The sequence below is a fragment of the Nannobrachium achirus genome, assembly GCF_963921795.1.
Source record: "Nannobrachium achirus genome assembly, chromosome: 21".
Classification (NCBI taxonomy): domain Eukaryota; kingdom Metazoa; phylum Chordata; class Actinopteri; order Myctophiformes; family Myctophidae; genus Nannobrachium; species Nannobrachium achirus.
This window is the reverse complement of record NC_137828.1, coordinates 18,058,941-18,077,974: the sequence shown is the minus strand read 5'-3', so window position 1 is coordinate 18,077,974 and position 19,034 is coordinate 18,058,941. Positions and strand designations below refer to the sequence as shown.

General features: G+C 41.1%; 1 protein-coding gene across 1 annotated transcript in view; it reads right to left on the bottom strand.

The window, feature by feature from the left end:
• The window catches only part of nebl (nebulette), a gene marked incomplete at both ends in the record, with an annotated part of 261,471 nt that overhangs the window by 119,298 nt on the left and 123,139 nt on the right, over positions 1-19,034 (bottom strand). The gene's annotated exons all lie outside the window — the stretch shown is intronic.

Genomic DNA, 19,034 nt, shown 5'->3' with positions numbered 1-19,034 from the left:
TATTTACTTTAGAAAATATATATTAAATTCTAAGAACGTTTCGAGTACCAGTTTGATACAAGAGCGAATAAGCGCTACACTTCTGGAATCCTGTGCGTTGACTTAAAGTCGGATCCAGGCCTAATAACTTTATCTAGCCGCCCCGTTGCCACCTCCTTGTTACATTTTCTTTTCTGAGACACATTGTACCTCATCCAACCTTTCTTCTCTCTCCTTTTGGTATCTTTATCCTCCTCCTCCTTTTTTTTCTTTTTTATTCTTCTCTTTTTTTGTCTTTCTTAGTCTTGTGTATCCTTCTCTTTTGGCTACTGTCTATGACGGTAGTCCCATATCATATATAGTATGTATAATGCATATATAATGTCACAACTCGCTGACATCACACTGACATCACTCCCGTACAGAAGGAAGGTTACAAAAGGAAGGTTACGGAAGGAAGGTCACTCAAGCGACACGGTTTTTCAGGGTATATGCGACCTTCGGTCTCAATTACTGAAATAACACAATATCCCTGGCAGAATAAGCGCACAACTATTTTCCTTAAATTTGTATCCCACAATTTTGCAACCCATTTTTCACCCAGTGCTAATTGCCTATGTAATCCTGGGCTCTGCTCTCCCTCTGCCGCGCCTGGGGAGACAACGGACTGACCTCATGCTTCCTTCTATGCATGAGGAGTCCAAGTTGCTTCTTTTCACCTGCCAGTGGAGATTTCCCTGGTTTGGACGTAGCGCGTGGAAGGAACACGTTATTCCAACCAGTTCCTTTCCCCTCCATCAGGTGCCCCGGCTGGCCAGGGGGAGGCAGTATAGAGACCAGGATTATTGCATGTTTTTGTGAGGGTATCAACCCAAGGAGACACGGGGAGGACATGCAAACTCCACACCACGCGCACAACTATTTCTGGGGTGGCTGGGAATGTGTTGAAGTGTTGTTCAGCGTACCTGGCTCTGCATGTCAGAGAGCTGTTTAGCCATCTGTGTCTCTGTGGTCTCTGGAAGCTGGTGGTACAAAGTGCTCTGATTCTTCTGCTTCAGCCCCTCTTTATACTTCACCTACACAACACAGCAGCAGAGAAACACACAGAGAAGAGTTTATACTTCATCTCCACAACACAGCAGCAGAGAAACACACAGAGAAGAAGTCATGTTGTGTACCTCACTCAGCTGGTCAGATATTTAGTTTAAATGAAGTCATGTTGTGTACCTCACTCAGCTGGTCAGATGTTTAGTTTAAATGAAGACCTGTTGTGTACCTCACTCAGCTGGTCAGATGTTTAGTTTAAATGATGACCTGTTGTGTATCTCACTCAGCTGGTCAGATGTTTAGTTTAAATGAAGTCATGTTGTGTACCTCACTCAGCTGGTCAGATGTTTAGTTTAAATGAAGTCATGTTGTGTACCTCACTCAGCTGGTCAGAAGCCTGTTTAGCGTGCTGGGTGTCAATGGTTTCAGAAAGCAGAGAGTACAGGTTAACACTCAGCTCCTTCTTATCTTCTTTATACTTGATCTGGAAGAAGAGATGACAAATGAACATACATGCTAAATCGTCAACATCTAAGCTGATGATACTGTAATAAGGTTTCTCTGTCGGTTACTTACCTCGCTGAGCAGCTCTGCCGCCTCTTTAGCGTGTGCCGTCTCTATGGTCTCTGGAAGCTGGTGGTACAAACTGGAGGAGCGGTCTTTCTTCATGGATTCCCTGTACTTCAGCTGGACACCGTTAATACAAGACATACAAGACAAGGATGGATGAAGAGGTAGATCAATATATCGTACATAGTCACTGTGTGTCAGGACATGATCAGAGGAAAGGCAGAGAAACAAACATGCTGGAGATTATGTGGACACATGGATGCTGACCAACCATGAACATTCGATTTATGGTCAGTAATAAAAGAGATATTGAAATATGAAATACCGAAAACAAGTGTGGAGCCTTATCTAGGAAAATACACATGGAGAAGACATGTATCTCTAACTTGTGAGCAGCCAGTGGTTGTGCATTGTGGAAGAAATGTATGTGATGGAGAGATTTACACACAAACTCAGGATACAAGAAGAATTATTCATTGAGAAATGATATGATGATGAGGATGATAACATGACTGTACCTGAAAAGGACTGAAATATGATGATTGAAATTATGTAAAAATGTTAACCTTGCATTGTATGTACATGTGATGATCGCAAATAAATATTACGTTAGAAAAAAATTAAGACAGGACATGTACAACGTACCTCACTCTGTATTTCAGAAGCCTCTTTAGCGTGCTGGGTGTCCAGGGTCTCAGGTAGAGTGGAGTACAGAGAACTGCTCACTGCTTTCTTCCCTGCTTCTTTATACTTGAGCTGAAATAGAAAAAAAACAGATATTAACTCATTGACTGCCAAGGCCCGAGTTTCCCGAGTTATTACAGTAGTCCCAGGCTGCCACAGCCCGAGTTTCCCGAGTTGGAAGCCATTTTGAAAAAAAAAAAAAAAAAAAAAAAAATCAAAAACTTTTTTTATAAAAACAAAATCAAAAAATGCCTCAAATGTATTAGGCATGATCGCAATTGCGAAATTGCATGTTTAGCCCCATAACAAACACATCTTTCAAAATGTCAAAAATGGCTGTTTTGTCTGACTTTGAAGGCTTGTATCTCATGAATGCCTGAACGGATTTCCAAGCGGATTTTTTTTTGGAAAGCTGTTAAAAAGTACTACACATATGGTGCATGATCTAGGCATGGGCGTGCACGATCCGTGCACTAAAAATTGATCCGTGCACTAGAAATTTAGGAAGGTGGCAGTGTTTGTTTTGTCTGACTTTGAAGGCTTCTATCTCATGAATGCCTGAACGGATTTCCAAGCGGATTTTTTTGTTTGAAAGCTGTTAAAAAGTACTACACATATGGTGCATATATGGTGCATGGGCGTGCACGATCCGTGCACTAAAAATTGATCCGTGCACTAGAAATTTAAGAACGTGGCATCCTGGTACTTGGCGGCCATCTTGAAAAGGGCATTCAATGGTTAACAAGTCACTCCTCAGGGTATCAGAATGGATCAGCTGAACATTTGGGATAAATGGTTTATTGAGTCACATGCATTTTTAACAAGACAGGGTCAAATAATCGGTGGGGCTTTACTGTCGGTCTGTGACGACGTCAGTCTTTAGATTAACTTCATTCATTCACATGAAAGCTGTAAAGAAATGTAGAAATACTCTGTTAAAAGTAAAAGTCTGGATGATAATAATCAAAATGTATGTACGTAAAAGTACAAAAGTATTGGTATCAAAATGTTTTCAAGTGTATAAGATGTATAAAAAGCTCACGATGTGTGCGTTGTGACGTAATGGCCGAAATGTATAAAGGACTGAAGTGGTTAATATACAGTATGTATTGTAGTAATAATCTAAATCTACAAAAGTAAATAACTAAAGTTTTCAAATAACTGTAGTGAAGTAAAAGTACAACATTTGCCCTCTGAGGTGTAGTGGAGTATAAGTAAAAGTACAGAAAAGTGGAAATACTGGTGTAAAGCAAATGTACTTAGTTACTTTACACCAGTGGTTCTCAAACTTTTCAGGCCACGACCCTCAAAATAATCATATTTTAACTGGGGACTTTAAGCATGCACAAAATTTAGGGAACATCTCCGAAAGCGGGGCCCATTAACGCCAAGATTAACTGTATTCCATTTATGCAATAAATGGTTAAATCTACTTAGACGTGAGTGTTCTTGAGTAAAATGTCAGAGGATGAAGAACTCTGAGCCAAGTAAAATAAATACTGTAGAAGCTGTGTAGATAAGACAGTTTACTTACCCCTCGTTAAAAAATCACTCAACCTTTCTGCTGACACTTTTTGTCAGCTTGGACGTTTTTCAAAGCGCAGAAACAGTTCGTTCATTCAATAAACAACCTTCTCACCTCACTCTGTAGCTCAGAGACGGTTTTAGCAAACCGAGTCTCAGAGGTCTCCGGCAGCTGAGAGTAAACGTTCTGACACATGGTTCTCTTCATGTTCTCCTTGTATTTGATCTGCAAAATTATCACCACATCAGAGGAACGAAAGACATCTCAGTCGAAGCGCTTAACTCTGCTAGGGTAATACACTACAGCAAGGGTCTTCAACATTTTCAGGCCAAGGACCCCTTAACTGAGAGAGAGATGAAGCAGGGACCCCCACTACATATTGTATAAATGAGTTAAGCAGATTTTCATCGACTTGTTTGACAGCACTGTCATCAGTCTATGTTGGAATGTTTTTTTCTTTCAGACATTTAGCCACTTTAATCGTCGATACGTAGTAAACTTGACCTTTCACTCTGTACTTGGTCTGCTCTTTTTGACCTCTACACCAAACCTCTTTTCTGAAAATAGCCGATCTACAAGCTCTCAACGCCTCGCGCTGTGAGGCGTTGAGAGCTTGTAGATCTGCTATTTTTGGCTAAAGTTCTCCTCAGAATAGGGATGCGAGGGCTCAACGTTTTTAATTGAAAATAATGATCCTTTCACACAAGGATTTGGTGGCCCCCCCTGTAGTAACTCTGAGGATCCCCTAGGGGTCCCGGACCCCCTGTTGAAGACCCCTGCGCTCCAGAACCTGGACAGATATGTCAGTACCTCGCTCATCATGTCAGTGATGTCTCTGGTAAAGCTGGTCTCTGAGGTGTCAGCCAGAGTACAGTACAGAGAGTTGGATCTCTCCCTCTTACCACTCTCCTTGTACTTGATCTGGAAAACAAACAACAGTTTACAAATCAAGGCCATACATACAGTACAACCTACTTCTCTAGAGCCGCATGTGGCTCTTAGGCCTTCTCCTGTGGCTCCCAGTTGCTTGGTCAAAGAAGGTAGAAGCCATTCTACCTCCCAAGGGAGTTTGGAAACATTCTAATCTGCGCTGTTTATGTACCCCCGAGTGCCAACGCAGGGAGAGCTGCAGCCCATGTAGCAGACTGTGTGCATAGACAGCAGCGAACACCTGATGCTCCCATACTCATTCTGGGAGATTTAAATCATTGCAAACTGGAAATGTCTTTACCTGGGTATGATCAGTACATTAAATGTGATACTAGGAAAAATTAAATATTGGACAAATGTTATGGGAATATAAAAATCACACCCGTGTGAACTGAGCGGTGGTTCCCCCCCTCCTTCCCCCCTGTGTGTGTGTGTGTGTGTGTGTGTGTGTGCGTGTGCGTGTGCGTGTGTGTGTGTGTGTGTGTGTGTGTGTGTGCCTGGTCTGGCCTGGCCTGAACAACAGCGCCCCTCCCTTAACATGTGTGGTCAGAAAAGGTTACTGCAGGCTACAGACAGACAGACAGACAGACAGACAGACACGCAGACAGACAGACAGACAGACCCACACACACGGCCACGTATAGGAGCGTTGTGACCACCGCTCAAAAACGCATATACAGCTAGAGCTAGGCCACCGATGCCGGCCAACTTAGGATCGGGTGCCGACTCGGACCATAATGTTATTCATCTTATTCCCACTTACCGGTCCGTATTGAAGAGGAGTAAACCCCTCGTTAAAACTGTTAAAATCTGGTCCACCGAGAGCATTGAAACACTGAAGGGGTGCTATCTGAGCACAGATTGGGACGTATTCCATTAACCTGATCTGAGCACATCCACAGAGGTTATTACAGACTATATTAACTTCTGTGTGGAGGTAGTAATACCCCATAAGACAATTAAACTGTATCCCAACAACAAGCCATACATCAGCAAGGACATCACAGAATGTATCCGACGCAAGAGGCTTGCCTTTAAGAACAAGGACCTAGTGCAACAAAGAGCAGCGGAAAAGGAACTAGATCAGAAACTGAACAAAGCTAAACAACAATATAAGGAATCCATCGAAAAGGATTTCAGGGCAAATAATACAAAATAAATGTGGGTTCCATGGCAAATGAATTAAATGATTTCTATCTTAGGTTTGAGACACAGGATTTTTCTTCTGAATGTACCAATGTCATTAGCAGTATACCAATAGAGGGAGATGTCCCAAAAATAGACATCGACCATGTCGAAGTAAACTAAAAGGGATGTCAAACATCCGGCCCGCGAGGTGATTCAATCCGGCCCCAGGCTTGTAGAGCATACATTTCTGAGCATTTAGGGAAAAAAAAGTCTCTAGCCCATTCCTGTCAAGAGTTCTGATTGTTTTAAGAACTGCAGGCTAGGTTTCTCCCACCAGCTGGCAGTGATTGAGTTGATTGATTGGAATGTTAAGTGACCAGCTCTCTCTCTCTCTCTGAAGATGACAGCATTGCTAGGAATGGGGTGGGGGATCTGGCTATGAATAATACCTGAACATACCTACAATATTCGAACTGTACTCAAAGATTACACATATTAGACATGGAAATTAATGTTGTTAAGAAAATAACTTATTTAAAAAATATAATAATAATAAAATGTAAAAGTTTTATTATTCAGATATTTTCTGAATATGCCATTATTGTTCATTACTTTTATTATTTTTATTATAAAATACAATAAAAAATAATTATTGTCCTGCATCAATAATATTTTTTTAGCCATTTACAAATTTTAGCAGAGACTATCAGGAATTGAATTATTCTATTATCAAATGGTTTATTCTTATTGGCACTTCTTAAAGGAGTAGTTCACCCCCAAAATGCCATGGAGCCAATGTAGACTCATTCCTAAAACAGAAATTTGATTAGAATAAATGCATACCTATTGATTCCGGATGGGGACCCAAATATTTGGGTCCCCATCCGGAATCAATGGGGGGAAGTGTACTATTATCACATTTTTGTCTTAGTAATGCGACAAATAAAATAAAAAATATATTATTGAACTCAAGTCTCCATGGCGTGAGTAATCAAAGAAAAAAAAAGTCATTTTGGGGATGAACTACTCCTTTAAACAAATAGCATCTCTCGTACCTAACTGCAATTGTAATACCAATAATGAAAGTAGCTATTTTACTTAATAATGAACACAATTTGTAAAATAATATACTGCTATCCTGCTAGCTATCGCAGTGGCTGAGACGATAGGAAGAAAAACAGAGCGAACATGTGCGCGAGTGTGCATGCCATCCGATCCGCGACTGGTTGCGGCCCTCATCAAGTCGCCTTTCATCCAATCCGGCCCTCACCCCAAAACGAGTTCGACACCCCTGAACTAAACTGTTTAAAAGAATAGATGCCAAAAAGGCTGCAGGCCCTGATGGTGTTTCATCTTTTCTTTTAAATACATGTGCGGAGGAACTTACACCAGCTTGGGCCCCTGTATTTCAAAGGTCAGTGGATTCACAGTCAGTTCCATCTCTGTGGAAAAGGGCAACTATTATTCCCCTTCCCAAAAAAGCTGTTCCCCGCGAAAATAATGACTACAGACCTGTAGCCTTGACTTCCATTGTAGTCAAGTGTTTGGAAAAGTTGATGGTGTGGAAGCTGAAGTCGAACTTGCATGGACAATTAGATTCACATCAGTTTGCCTACAGAGATAACCGTGGCACTGATGATGCAATACTCACAATAACTCACTCAATCCTGGGCCATCTTGAAGATCCCAAAGCATATGCCAGACTACTCTTTGTTGACTTCAGCTCTGCTTTCAACACTGTGCAGCCACACATCCTTTTTAACAAACTGAAACAAATGTCTGTCAACCCATATATCATTAGATGGTATCACTCTTTTTTAACCAACAGGACCCAGGTCAGAGTGAACCAGACTATATCACAGACCAGAGGAATAAGTACAGGTGTTCCTCAAGGTTGTGTGAGCAGTCCCTATTTATTTACGGCATACACTAATGACTGTATCAGCATTCATCCTGGTGTTTCATTTATTAAGTTCTCAGATGACACGGCCATTTTGGGTCTTATAGACGATAAGACAAGCACCTCTGTGTATGAGCAGGAGGTAAGCAGTTTTGTACAGTGGTGTGATGACCACCACCTCACTGTTAACACAAAAAAAAATGAAGAAATGGTTTTCGATCCAGGTCATGTGGGGGACCACACTCCATTACTCATAAACAATGTTAATATTGCTCAGGTCGATTCATACAAATACTTGGGCGTGCATATTGACAGCAAGTTATCCTGGGACGTCCATGTTAATCATGTGTGTACGAAGATCCAGCAGCGACTTCACTTTCTGCGTAGGCTCAGGGTGTTTGGTGTCCAGCAGAGAGTGATGTTGCTTTTCTATCATGCTGTGATCGAGAGTATTCTCCGTTATACAATTTGTGTGTGGTTTGGTAATTTGACTGTGAGGTCAAAAGCACAGATTAATAGACTAGCTCGGATTGCATTGAAGGTGATGGGTGTGAGGGAGTTGCCTGACTGCGAGCGCCAGACATCTCACACTACGTTTCACTTCGGGATGAGAGTCTGAAATTGAGGGCAGACATTCTATTTCGGCGGGGGGGGGGGGGGGGGCTAAAGCCTATTGACGTCACACACACACACACACACACACACACACACGCGACGGCGACGTGGCGTGACATTGCAAAAATACGTTATTTCTCATAACATATTATATGTCTGCATGTTTACGTTAGTGCAAAATGGTATTAAAACGTGAAGAAACAGCACTATTTCATAGTTTATTAAAATAATACGAGTCGAGTCTGACTCCGCCATGACAGTTTTCACGGACCAATCAGAGTCCACTAGACTCTCACGTGGGCAGAGGACACCAATCAGAGTCCACGAGCGAGTCTCACGTGAGCTCAAGAGCTCTGTTTGGAGGGGGCTGGGACCGGAGCAGCCACACCACGTGCCCCAAGCATACAACCCTGATTGGCCCATTCAATGCGCCCGCTCTTTGGGCGCTTTCGAAATAGATTAAAATGTGTGCAGCTTCAGTCCACACTACACACCACCCACCAGCAGGGGGTGGTGATGTGCGGACTGAAGTGTCAGGCTAGTGAGGGAGCACCCCACCCTTCAAGCAATATTTGAGGAAAGTGTAGTTAAGAAAGCTAAGAGAATAATTGCTGACCCCTCTCATGTTCTGCATTCAGAATATGAACTGCTACCCTCTGGTAGACGTTATAGAGTCCCAGTTAAAAACAAGAAAAGTCATTTGAACAGATACAAATACTCATTCATTCCCATATCCGTTACTCTGCTAAACTCAGGCCGTTAGTAGGGTGTGATGACTCTAGTGTAGTGTAATGTAATGTAATGTAATGTATGCACTTGACCTGCATGTCAGCACTGTGTGTTGTGCACTATTCGTTGTAATTTATTTTCTGTCTGTCTTGTCTTGTTGTATGTTATGTAGCAGCCTGCATGTCCAAGACAAATTTCCTTCGGGACAAAATAAATGAATCTTGAATCTTGATGTAAAGGAATAGGTAAATAAAATACATTTTAATCATGATGTATTAGTGTAGAAGTCATACAGTTAAGGCCCGTTCCCACTGGGCCAGAAAAACAGATAAAACATATCTGTCTCCATTCAAGTGGATGGTAAGATACAGATAAAAAATATCTGTCACAGATATTCTTTATTTGCTTATCTGGCCCTGTGGGAATGGGCCTTTATTCTTACATTCTCCTAACACCAGATAAAAATAAGAAACTAATTATTGAACGAAAATAAAGAACGTATTAATGCTTGGATATGTTGTTTGCTTTCACCACCCACACATGCTGGCTTACTGGTGTACTTGATCTGCTTTGAGAAACTGGCAAACAATAAAAAAGGAATATTGAAAGACCATAAAAAGCACAAATGAATAAACATCTTTTTGCAAGATTTACTATAGATCTTAAAGCTACAATCCTGGACTTATTTTAACCGTTGGTGGACAGTAAGTAATGAAGTAGATTTACTTGGGAATTATGCTTAAAGGGCCACTTCACCTCTGGGACAAGCAGATCTTATTTTATTGTTGTTTGGGACACGATCAACACAATCCTGAGTTACTTTTTGTGTTCAATCTGTGTTTTTATATATTTTAGTATTTCAGCATGACTAGTGATGCATTTTGCATCATCAATGATGCGTTTTGCATCATATGATGCAAAACACATCACTAGTACATGCTGAAATACTAAAATATCTCAAAAAACAGATTGAACACCAAAAATAACTCAGGATTTTGTTGCTTGTGTCCCAAACGACAATACAATAAGATCGGGTTGTCCCAGAGGTGAAGTGGCCCTTTAATTATATTTTGGTCAGGCATCTCTGCTTTGTTTGAGTGTTCATTTTTGGGGGGGAAATTGAGATGTTTTTATTCTGACATTTAGGTAAGTAAAATTTTTAGCATTTGAAGTGAGCTGTTCAATCTTCCTCACAGGGGGAAACCACTTACAGTACCCTCTCTCAACCATACAGTACGTATTAAAAGCTCTCAACTGAAACCACTTACACAGTATAATCAGTATTGGTGACAGATGCATACCTGGCATTCACAGCTTTATACACTATGGACATTTTCACATCTTACTTACAGTAGTTATATCATTATCCTGTCGCTCACTATAATTACCCTGTCGCTCAAATATAAAGTGCGTTACAAATAACATGTACCATTAGCTCTGATTGTCCTCTTTCTGTTGATTCCATTGCATTTCAAGGCTGAACATTTTATAGCGGTTTCTATAGAATTAGTGTTTAGGTCTGAATGCAAATCTGTGTCACTTTAGATTTGAACCACTTTAAACATTATTTTATGCTTTTTAACTATTAAAAAATAGCAGATCTAAAAGCTCAATTCTATAAATGTCTTCTAAATCCTTCTTCTAAATCAGTGGTTCTCAAACTTTTTCAGGTCAAGGACCCCCAAAACTACATGTGGCCCCCATCTCAAAATATGTTGTTCCAGGGACCACCCAGAAGCAAATATTTGAGTTACAAATGCTTTTAGAAAGATATATTCACAAACTTGGTGCCACGCTGTGAGCTTGCTATTTTTCAATAGTTAAAGAATTAAATAATTCTAGGCCTAAATGGGTTAATCTGCAGTGCAAGTCAGTGCGTTCATTAGGTGGTTTTCAGAGTGTGTGTGTGTGTGTGTGTGTGTGTGTGTGTGTGTGCGTGTGTGCGTGCGTGCGTGCGTGCGTGCGTGCGTGTGCATGTGCGTGCGTACCTCACTGAGCAGTTCTCCAGCCTCCTTAGCGCGTTGTGTCTCCATGGTCTCCGGTAGCAGAGAGTACAGGTTGGTGCTCGCCTCTTTCTTACCAGCCTCCTTGTATTTAGTCTGCGTTTCAACACACATTTATTAGATATTAACAACCAATAATCATCATTTTGCAATCTTCATAAAATATATGCTTTTATAACTCTATGGCATGATGACATCAGGGTATGACATCATGTCGCTCTGGATAAGTAGGCCTGAATTGTAATTCAGCCATTTTCTTTATCTTTTTATCTCTCTGTTTGTTGCCCTGATCAAGCAGAGTTTAACTAATATCATCTAAACCAGTGATTCTCAAATGGGGGTATGTGTACCCCTCTGGGTTCTGCAGGGGGTACAGGAGAACAACTAGAAATGGGAATATGTGTTTTACTGCTATGGTTAATGATAAAACATTGACAGACTTTGCATTAACCTGCTCATCTGTAAATTGTTGAACCAAATTGCATCAACAACTTGACTAGTACAACTGTTATTGAATAGAGAGCAATGTTTATTTGCCAAAAGCTGTTTTATTTTGAACATATTGACATGGGAACTGGACTTTTGACTTTTTTTTAAGCAAAATGCTGTAGTCAGGGGAAGGGGGTACTTGACTTCGGAAATCAGTATAAGGGGGTTGGCCTACTGCAGCCAAAAAGGATTGAGAACCACTGAACTTAACAACAGCATCCCGCCTAGTAGTATGTAGTAATGTACCTGACTCTGCATGTCAGAGTGCTGTTTAGAGGTGTTCAGTGTCTGTGTACCTGACTCTGCATGTCAGAGTGCTGTTTAGCCATCTGTGTCTCTGTGGTCTCTGGAAGCTGGTGGTACAAAGTGCTCTGATTCTTCTGCTTCAGCCCCTCTTTATACTTCACCTACACAACACAGCAGCAGAGAAACACACAGAGAAGAGTTTATACTTCACCTACACAACACAGCAGCAGAGAAACACACAGAGAAGCAGAGGAAACATTAGCTCTGGTCCAGAGCGTCAGCTGCACTGACGCTCTGACAGGCGTCTGGCTATAAGACTAGACCAAGATTTATCAGCCCCTACGAGGGCTCAACTTCAGTAAAAATAAACTAAACTACTTCGCTACTCACCAAACCAAAGGTAGTTTTGCGTTGTTGAAAGTCTATTCTCTGCGGTGGGAAACCTCTCGGCAGCCCACCCATTCTGTAAAATACATTATTTTTGTCATGAAATAAAACGCACCCACCTCAAGCCACCCAGCGGCCACCGCAGACACAACCCAGAAATAAGCGGCGGTCGAGTTGGATCGAGTTGGATGCGTTTACAAAAATAATGTATTTTACAGAGTGGGTGGGGTGCCGCGAGGTTTCCCACTGCGGAGAATAGACTTTCAACAGCGCAAAACTACCTTTAGATAGGTGAGTAGCGAAGTAGTTTCGTTTATTTTGACTGAAGTTCAGCCCTCGTAGGATACAGAAATCGTGAGTGTCAGTGCAGCTGACACTCTGGACCAGAGCTAAGGAAACATGAGAAGATCACAAAGAAGAAGCTTCTTGGGTGCATGTGAGGCATAGGTGAAGCATTTTGAGTTGACAGACTAGAAAGGCACTATATTAAAGCATAACCCGTGAACAGAGATAGGCGCTGTGTACCTAACTCAGCTGGTCAGATGTTTAGTTTAAATGAAGACCTGTTGTGTATCTCACTCAGCTGGTCAGATGTTTAGTTTAAATGAAGTCATGTTGTGTACCTCACTCAGCTTGTCAGATGTTTAGTTTAAATGAAGACCTGTTGTGTACCTCACTCAGCTGGTCAGATGTTTAGTTTAAATGAAGACCTGTTGTGTATCTCACTCAGCTGGTCAGATGTTTAGTTTAACACATATGGTGCCAACCCCAAGTTTCCCGAGTTTGTATTGGTACTACCGTTGTGCCAACCCCGAGTTTCCCGAGTTTGGGCCGTTTTTGAAAAAAAAAATAATAATCTTTTTTTCAAAAAAAAAATGTTCAACATTTTTTTTTGGACCTCCAGAAATGTATTAGGCATGATCGCGATCGCGAAATTGCATGTTTAACCCCCATACTAACTCATTCTTTCAAACATGGCAGCCATGTTTGTTTACATCTGAAGAAAACATAATGGCTGATAAATCATGAATGCCTGAACGGATTTCCAAGCGGATTTTTTTGTTTGAAAGCTGTGAACAGCATCTACACACGTGGTGCATCATCTAGGCATGGGCGTGCACTTTTTACACAATTGCACAATTACATGGAAGTCTATGGTAACCATGGCAACGCGAGACATTGAAGAGAAAAAAATCATAGCAACATAAGTGTTAAATGAAGTCATGTTGTGTACCTCACTCAGCTGGTCAGATGTTTAGTTTAAATGAAGTCATGCTGTGTACCTCACTCAGCTGGTCAGATGTTTAGTTTAAATGAACACATGTTGTGTACCTCAATCAGCTGGTCAGATGTTTAGTTTAAATGAAGTCATGTTGAGTACCTCACTCAGCTGGTCAGATGTTTAGTTTAAATGAAGACATGTTGTGTACCTCACTCAGCTGGTCAGATGTTTAGTTTAAATGAAGTCATGTTGTGTACCTCACTCAGCTGGTCAGATGTTTAGTTTAAATGAAGTCATGTTGTGTACCTCACTCAGCTGGTCAGATGTTTAGTTTAAATGAAGTCATGTTGTGTACCTCACTCAGCTGGTCAGAAGCCTGTTTAGCGTGCTGGGTGTCGATGGTTTCAGGAAGCAGAGAATACAGGTTAACACTCATATCCTTCTTATCTTCTTTATACTTGATCTGGAAGAACCAGAGGAAACACGTGCATGTCAGAATTAGAACAGGCTTGCATAGATCTGTTGTATGATCAATGTGAGCATTTATCAGGCACATGCACACATAGACATCAAAGGGGGCTTGAGCCCCTGCCTATTTATCAGTCTCTAAAAAGTGCCTTCTCCAGACCATGAATGCGGTTTTTACTATGGTGAAAGAAATGCAAATGCCCTCTTTCCATGCCATACCTGAAGGCAGCATTCAAGAGAATTGCCTTGTCCAAACTCTCCTGAACCTGAATGCAGCATCTTATGTTGAAAGAATTGCCCTCTCTGCTTAATTCAGTGTAGCACCGAAAATGGCCGACCTCCAAGCTCACAAGAGCTTGGAGGTCTGCTATTTTCAATATTAAGAGAATTGCCTTGTCCAAACTCTCCTGAACTTGAATGCAGCATCTTATGTTGAAAGAATTGCCCTCTCTGCTTAATTCAGTGTAGCACCGAAAATGGCCGACCTCCAAGCTCACAAGAGCTTGGAGGTCTGCTATTTTCAATATTTTCACCAAAGGCCTTTTTAGAAATGTCAGCCCCTGCCTCTCTAACATTCTCTGCACGTCCCTGGCATTTATATATCTCTCTGTATCATTCAGTTGAAGTTTGTGTGTGTCTTTTATGCTGGTCAACACCCCAGGCCAGACTGGGCTGAAACCGTGTGCTATGATCGAGGGTTAGGCCTACCGGCTTCATACTTGAATATTTTAAAACGTTCACAAAAGTTTGGGAACCCCATGCTTTACATCTGTGATGTGACATTAAAGTTGGCGTTGCTTACGTCGCTGGATAGCTGCGAGGCCTCTCTAGCGTGTGCTGTCTCTATGGTCTCTGGAAGCTGGTGGAACAGACTGGAGGACACACTTTTCTTCAAGGACCCCCTGTACCTCAACTGGACACACACAGGACAGGGACAGTGACTGTGTTGATTTCATCGACTAAAACTATATCGAAAAATGTTTGTTGACTGCGTTTTTTTTCACTGACGAAAACTAAATAAAAACGAAATAAAAACTAAGCTGTGATGACTAAAACTAAGACTAAATATATTGACAATTTCGTCAACAAAATAAAAACTAGACTAAAGCGTTAGGGAGGGACTAGTGGAGAAGAGAGTAATTTTATGTTTGGTTGCTCTCAGGTGTTGCATGGACGCGTTGTGAGCTTGTAGAACTGCTATTTTCAGCACACAACCAAGTGTAAAATCAGTCATTACGATGCCATCAAGGCCCGCCAAAATACATTTCAGTTGACTAAATCAACTGTAGATATAGTCGCCAAAAATCGTATGATATTTAGTGGACTAAAATTAGACTAAAACTAAAAGACATTTTATTCAGAAGACTATGACTAAAACCAAAATCAAAATTTGCGGTCAAAAACACTGGACATTGAGGCGTGTGCGTGTGTGTGTGTGTGCGCGTGTGTGTGCGTGTACCGTATGATTATTATGCGACTAAAGCAGAAATGTTTTGGTCACTACAATGACATTTAGACAATTATTTTAAGAATCTGAATCCGTGTTTAACATGGATTAAAATGTATTAATTTTAACCAGGAAAACTATTTCAATGAGGTTTTTACTTTTTAATAAGATAATGGTTGATAAACGATTCTTGTACGTATACATGGCTGCATTCCAGTCTGTGTACAACATACTGTATATTAGTATATTACAGTATAAAATAGTATAACATAATTTAATAGTATATTACAGTATAACATAGTACAGTACAATATAACATAGTATATTTACAGTATAAAATAGTTATTAGTATATTATATTAGGTTGGTATTTATAGTGGGGAGGATGGCAGATATGGTATTATTGGAGGTAATGGTTGTGGTGTTGATATTGCTAAGTGAATATCATAATAATTACAATTGATTGATTTTGATTGATTATTTTATTAGACAAAAAATGAGCAGTTTCAGGGTTGTTTGCCACTCGCCTGCGGCTCGTGGCACAACCCTGAAACAGTGGTAAATCAGCCAACAACCAACTCCCTCTCATGGTAAATGGCTTTTTCAATAGCTAAAGTATAAAATAATTAAGGCCCCTCCACCTTGGGCCCTAGTAACTCAGTAAACCCCCCCTTGTGACACCCCTGGCTACACATACATACAGATACATGTACAACGTACCTCACTCTGTATTTCAGAAGCCTCTTTAGCGTGCTGGGTGTCCAGGGTCTCAGGTAGAGTGGAGTACAGAGAACTGCTCACTGCTTTCTTCCCTGCTTCTTTATACTTGAGCTGAAACAGACAACAGACATTCACCACTCGTCAGAATGGATCAGTAGAACATTTGAGATAAATGGTTTATTGTGTGATTCTTTTGAGTCATGTGCATTTTAACAAGACGGGGTGAAATAACGGTGTGGCTTCTGGTGTCAAACTTGCTCAAGTATCAGGTGTTTGGCCCTCTAATGTCTTTCTACTCTGAAAGACATTAGAGTTGACTTTTCTCCATGGAATGGAAGTTTCAAGCTTGAAACTTCTCTTGACATAAAATGTATTCAACACATAACCATAATAATACATATTATAATTTTATGATAACATATTAATTTATAGGGTAAAATTACATGACAGAAATGCTCACCTCACTCTGTATTTCAGAGACAGTTTTAGCAAACTGAGTCTCAGAGGTTTCTGGCAGCTGAGAATAAACACTGTGAGACATGCTCTTCTTCCCGTCTTCTTTATACTTGTTCTGTAAAATACACAACACACAAAAGGCATTCAAAATGATCCACGGCTTATACAAAGCCATTTACAATGGCATTTCCCAATAACTGACCACTTGAACCATTCTGAAAACTAAATAAAAAACTAGACTAAACTAAGATATAATGACAATTTCATCAACAAATAACTAAAATGTTTGGGAACATTAGTGAACATTGGTGTGGCTTGCAACTACTGGGCTGGTGGTTATGAATATGACCAGACAATGTTAGGCTGTACTGGGATAACCAAGTGTTGTCTTGTTGTAGCCTACTGTACTGGGTTGGTTGAACTAGAATCATTGGTTCTACTAACCAGGTGTGGTCTTGTTGTACTGTATTGAGAAAATGCTATGTGAGCTAATTTGAGATTAGACGGATATGTTCTATATTATTTGCTGATAAAGAATGTAAAGGGGTAAAATAATCGTCCTGACTAAAACTAGACTAAAATGTCAACAGTTTTTGTCGACTAAAATTACGTTGTCTTGGACTAAGATAAAGATTAAAATGCTCGACTTTTAGTTGACTAAAACTTGACTAAATGAAAACAGGATGAGGTTGACTAAATGTGTTAAAAACTAACAAGGGCGATTGAAACTGGACTTAAAAAAATGTCTGCCACAGATAAAAGAAATATCTGTGGCAGATATTGTTTTTATCTGTATCTACCATCCACTTTGAATGGAAAAATATCTGGAGAAAGAGATTTTTTTATCTGTTATCTGGCCCAGTGGGAATGGGCCTTAAGACTGACACTAAATAATAAAATTATACCTGTCGAATTTAGCGCGCTATTAACTAGTTAACTCACAATCCTTTTAATGCCGAGAATTTTTTTAACGTGCGATTAACGCAGCTGATGTTTGAGCCTCGGTGCGCTCCGTAGTATAGAGAGTGAGGAAGCGAATGCGCTGACAACAGTCAGTCAGTGTGTGATGCGGCTAGCAGCAGGGCTAGTCATAAGTGGCGTTTCCATAAAGCCACTTTTTGCGCATTAACGGCTTAGTCGCAAAATGTTTTTATGGAAACACTTCAAAATGCGAATAAACTTTCATTATCCGCAAAAAAGATTATCCGCTTGGAGGAGGAGGATTTTGAGGCTTAATCGAATAAACTAAATGCGCAAAAGTGAATGGAAACGGGTCAGACAATACATTCGAATAAAGTATGACGTTCTAGGTCCATTTCCCCTGCCGCTTTGTCCATGGTATAGCGTTAGCCCACAAAACAAACCTGTTGTTTGTTACACACGGAGTGACACGGACCATGTGTAAATTCCTCCCGTTTTCACCTCAAGCCATCGGTGGCGAGCGAACCCTTCCTCATCCCACGGTGTTGCGTGCCTGAAGTGCCCAATCTACAAGCTCACAGGCACAGCAGCTCGCATCCACGTCTCCGCGCCGCGTTGTGAGCTTCCAGAGGACGCTGAAACTTCCACTGTGCAGCGACGCGACCGCGGTTATGTATTGAGAGGAACTCTTGCCAATTTCGTAAGAGACTCGTCGCCAATTGTAATATATTTAAAAGTTATTTGGGGCCATGATGATGACTGATAATCCCTTCTTCCCACTACTAGACAGCGACCGAGTGACAGCAGTCAGACGTGCAGACGGTGCAGTGCTCAGGTTCGGTCTGAGAAAAATCAGCCCGATCAACTCTTGCGACGTCGCTAATTCGAATGACACCCGCAAATGGAAACATGCTAAATTCGCTTTGTCTTAATGCGTATTTCTGATAATTCGCTTCCCTAATTCGATTAAGTTTATGGAAACGCCACTATAGTATGAGACCCCATAACTCTATGTATGAGACAGACAAAACGGCGGAGATTTTTGCAGCAGACAACCACAATATCACTGCTGACGGCGTCGCACGCATCAAATACCGAAGCGTCGAAACGGCACATCTGTAGACAGCGCGAGCCCCAGACACACACACTCCCAAGAACAGGAGCGCTCCAACTTGTACACAAGCACATAGTAGCTTACTTCCCAGACCCCCGCACCAACACGCTAACAGTGACCACCAAATGCATGCAACAACGGCCAGAGAACCCACATAGCAAACAGGTTTGGCCCAAACCTGTCTGGGCCTGGTTATGGCCCAATGGCCCAAATCCGGCTGAAATCCGGCAGGTCTGGCTGAGTGTCTCTAGTACTCTCTACATCATAACAGCTGGGTTTCTCAGTGAAGTAGGGTGCCCAATAACACCAGTCCAGGGTGCCTCAGAATACTTTGATAATATTTAGAATGTATCAATATTACTTAAGTTAAACCAATTTAGACCCTCTAATGCCTCATGCTTGCTTTGTAAAACACCCCTGAGTTGCACTGTACTTGAGTTATATTTATACACCAA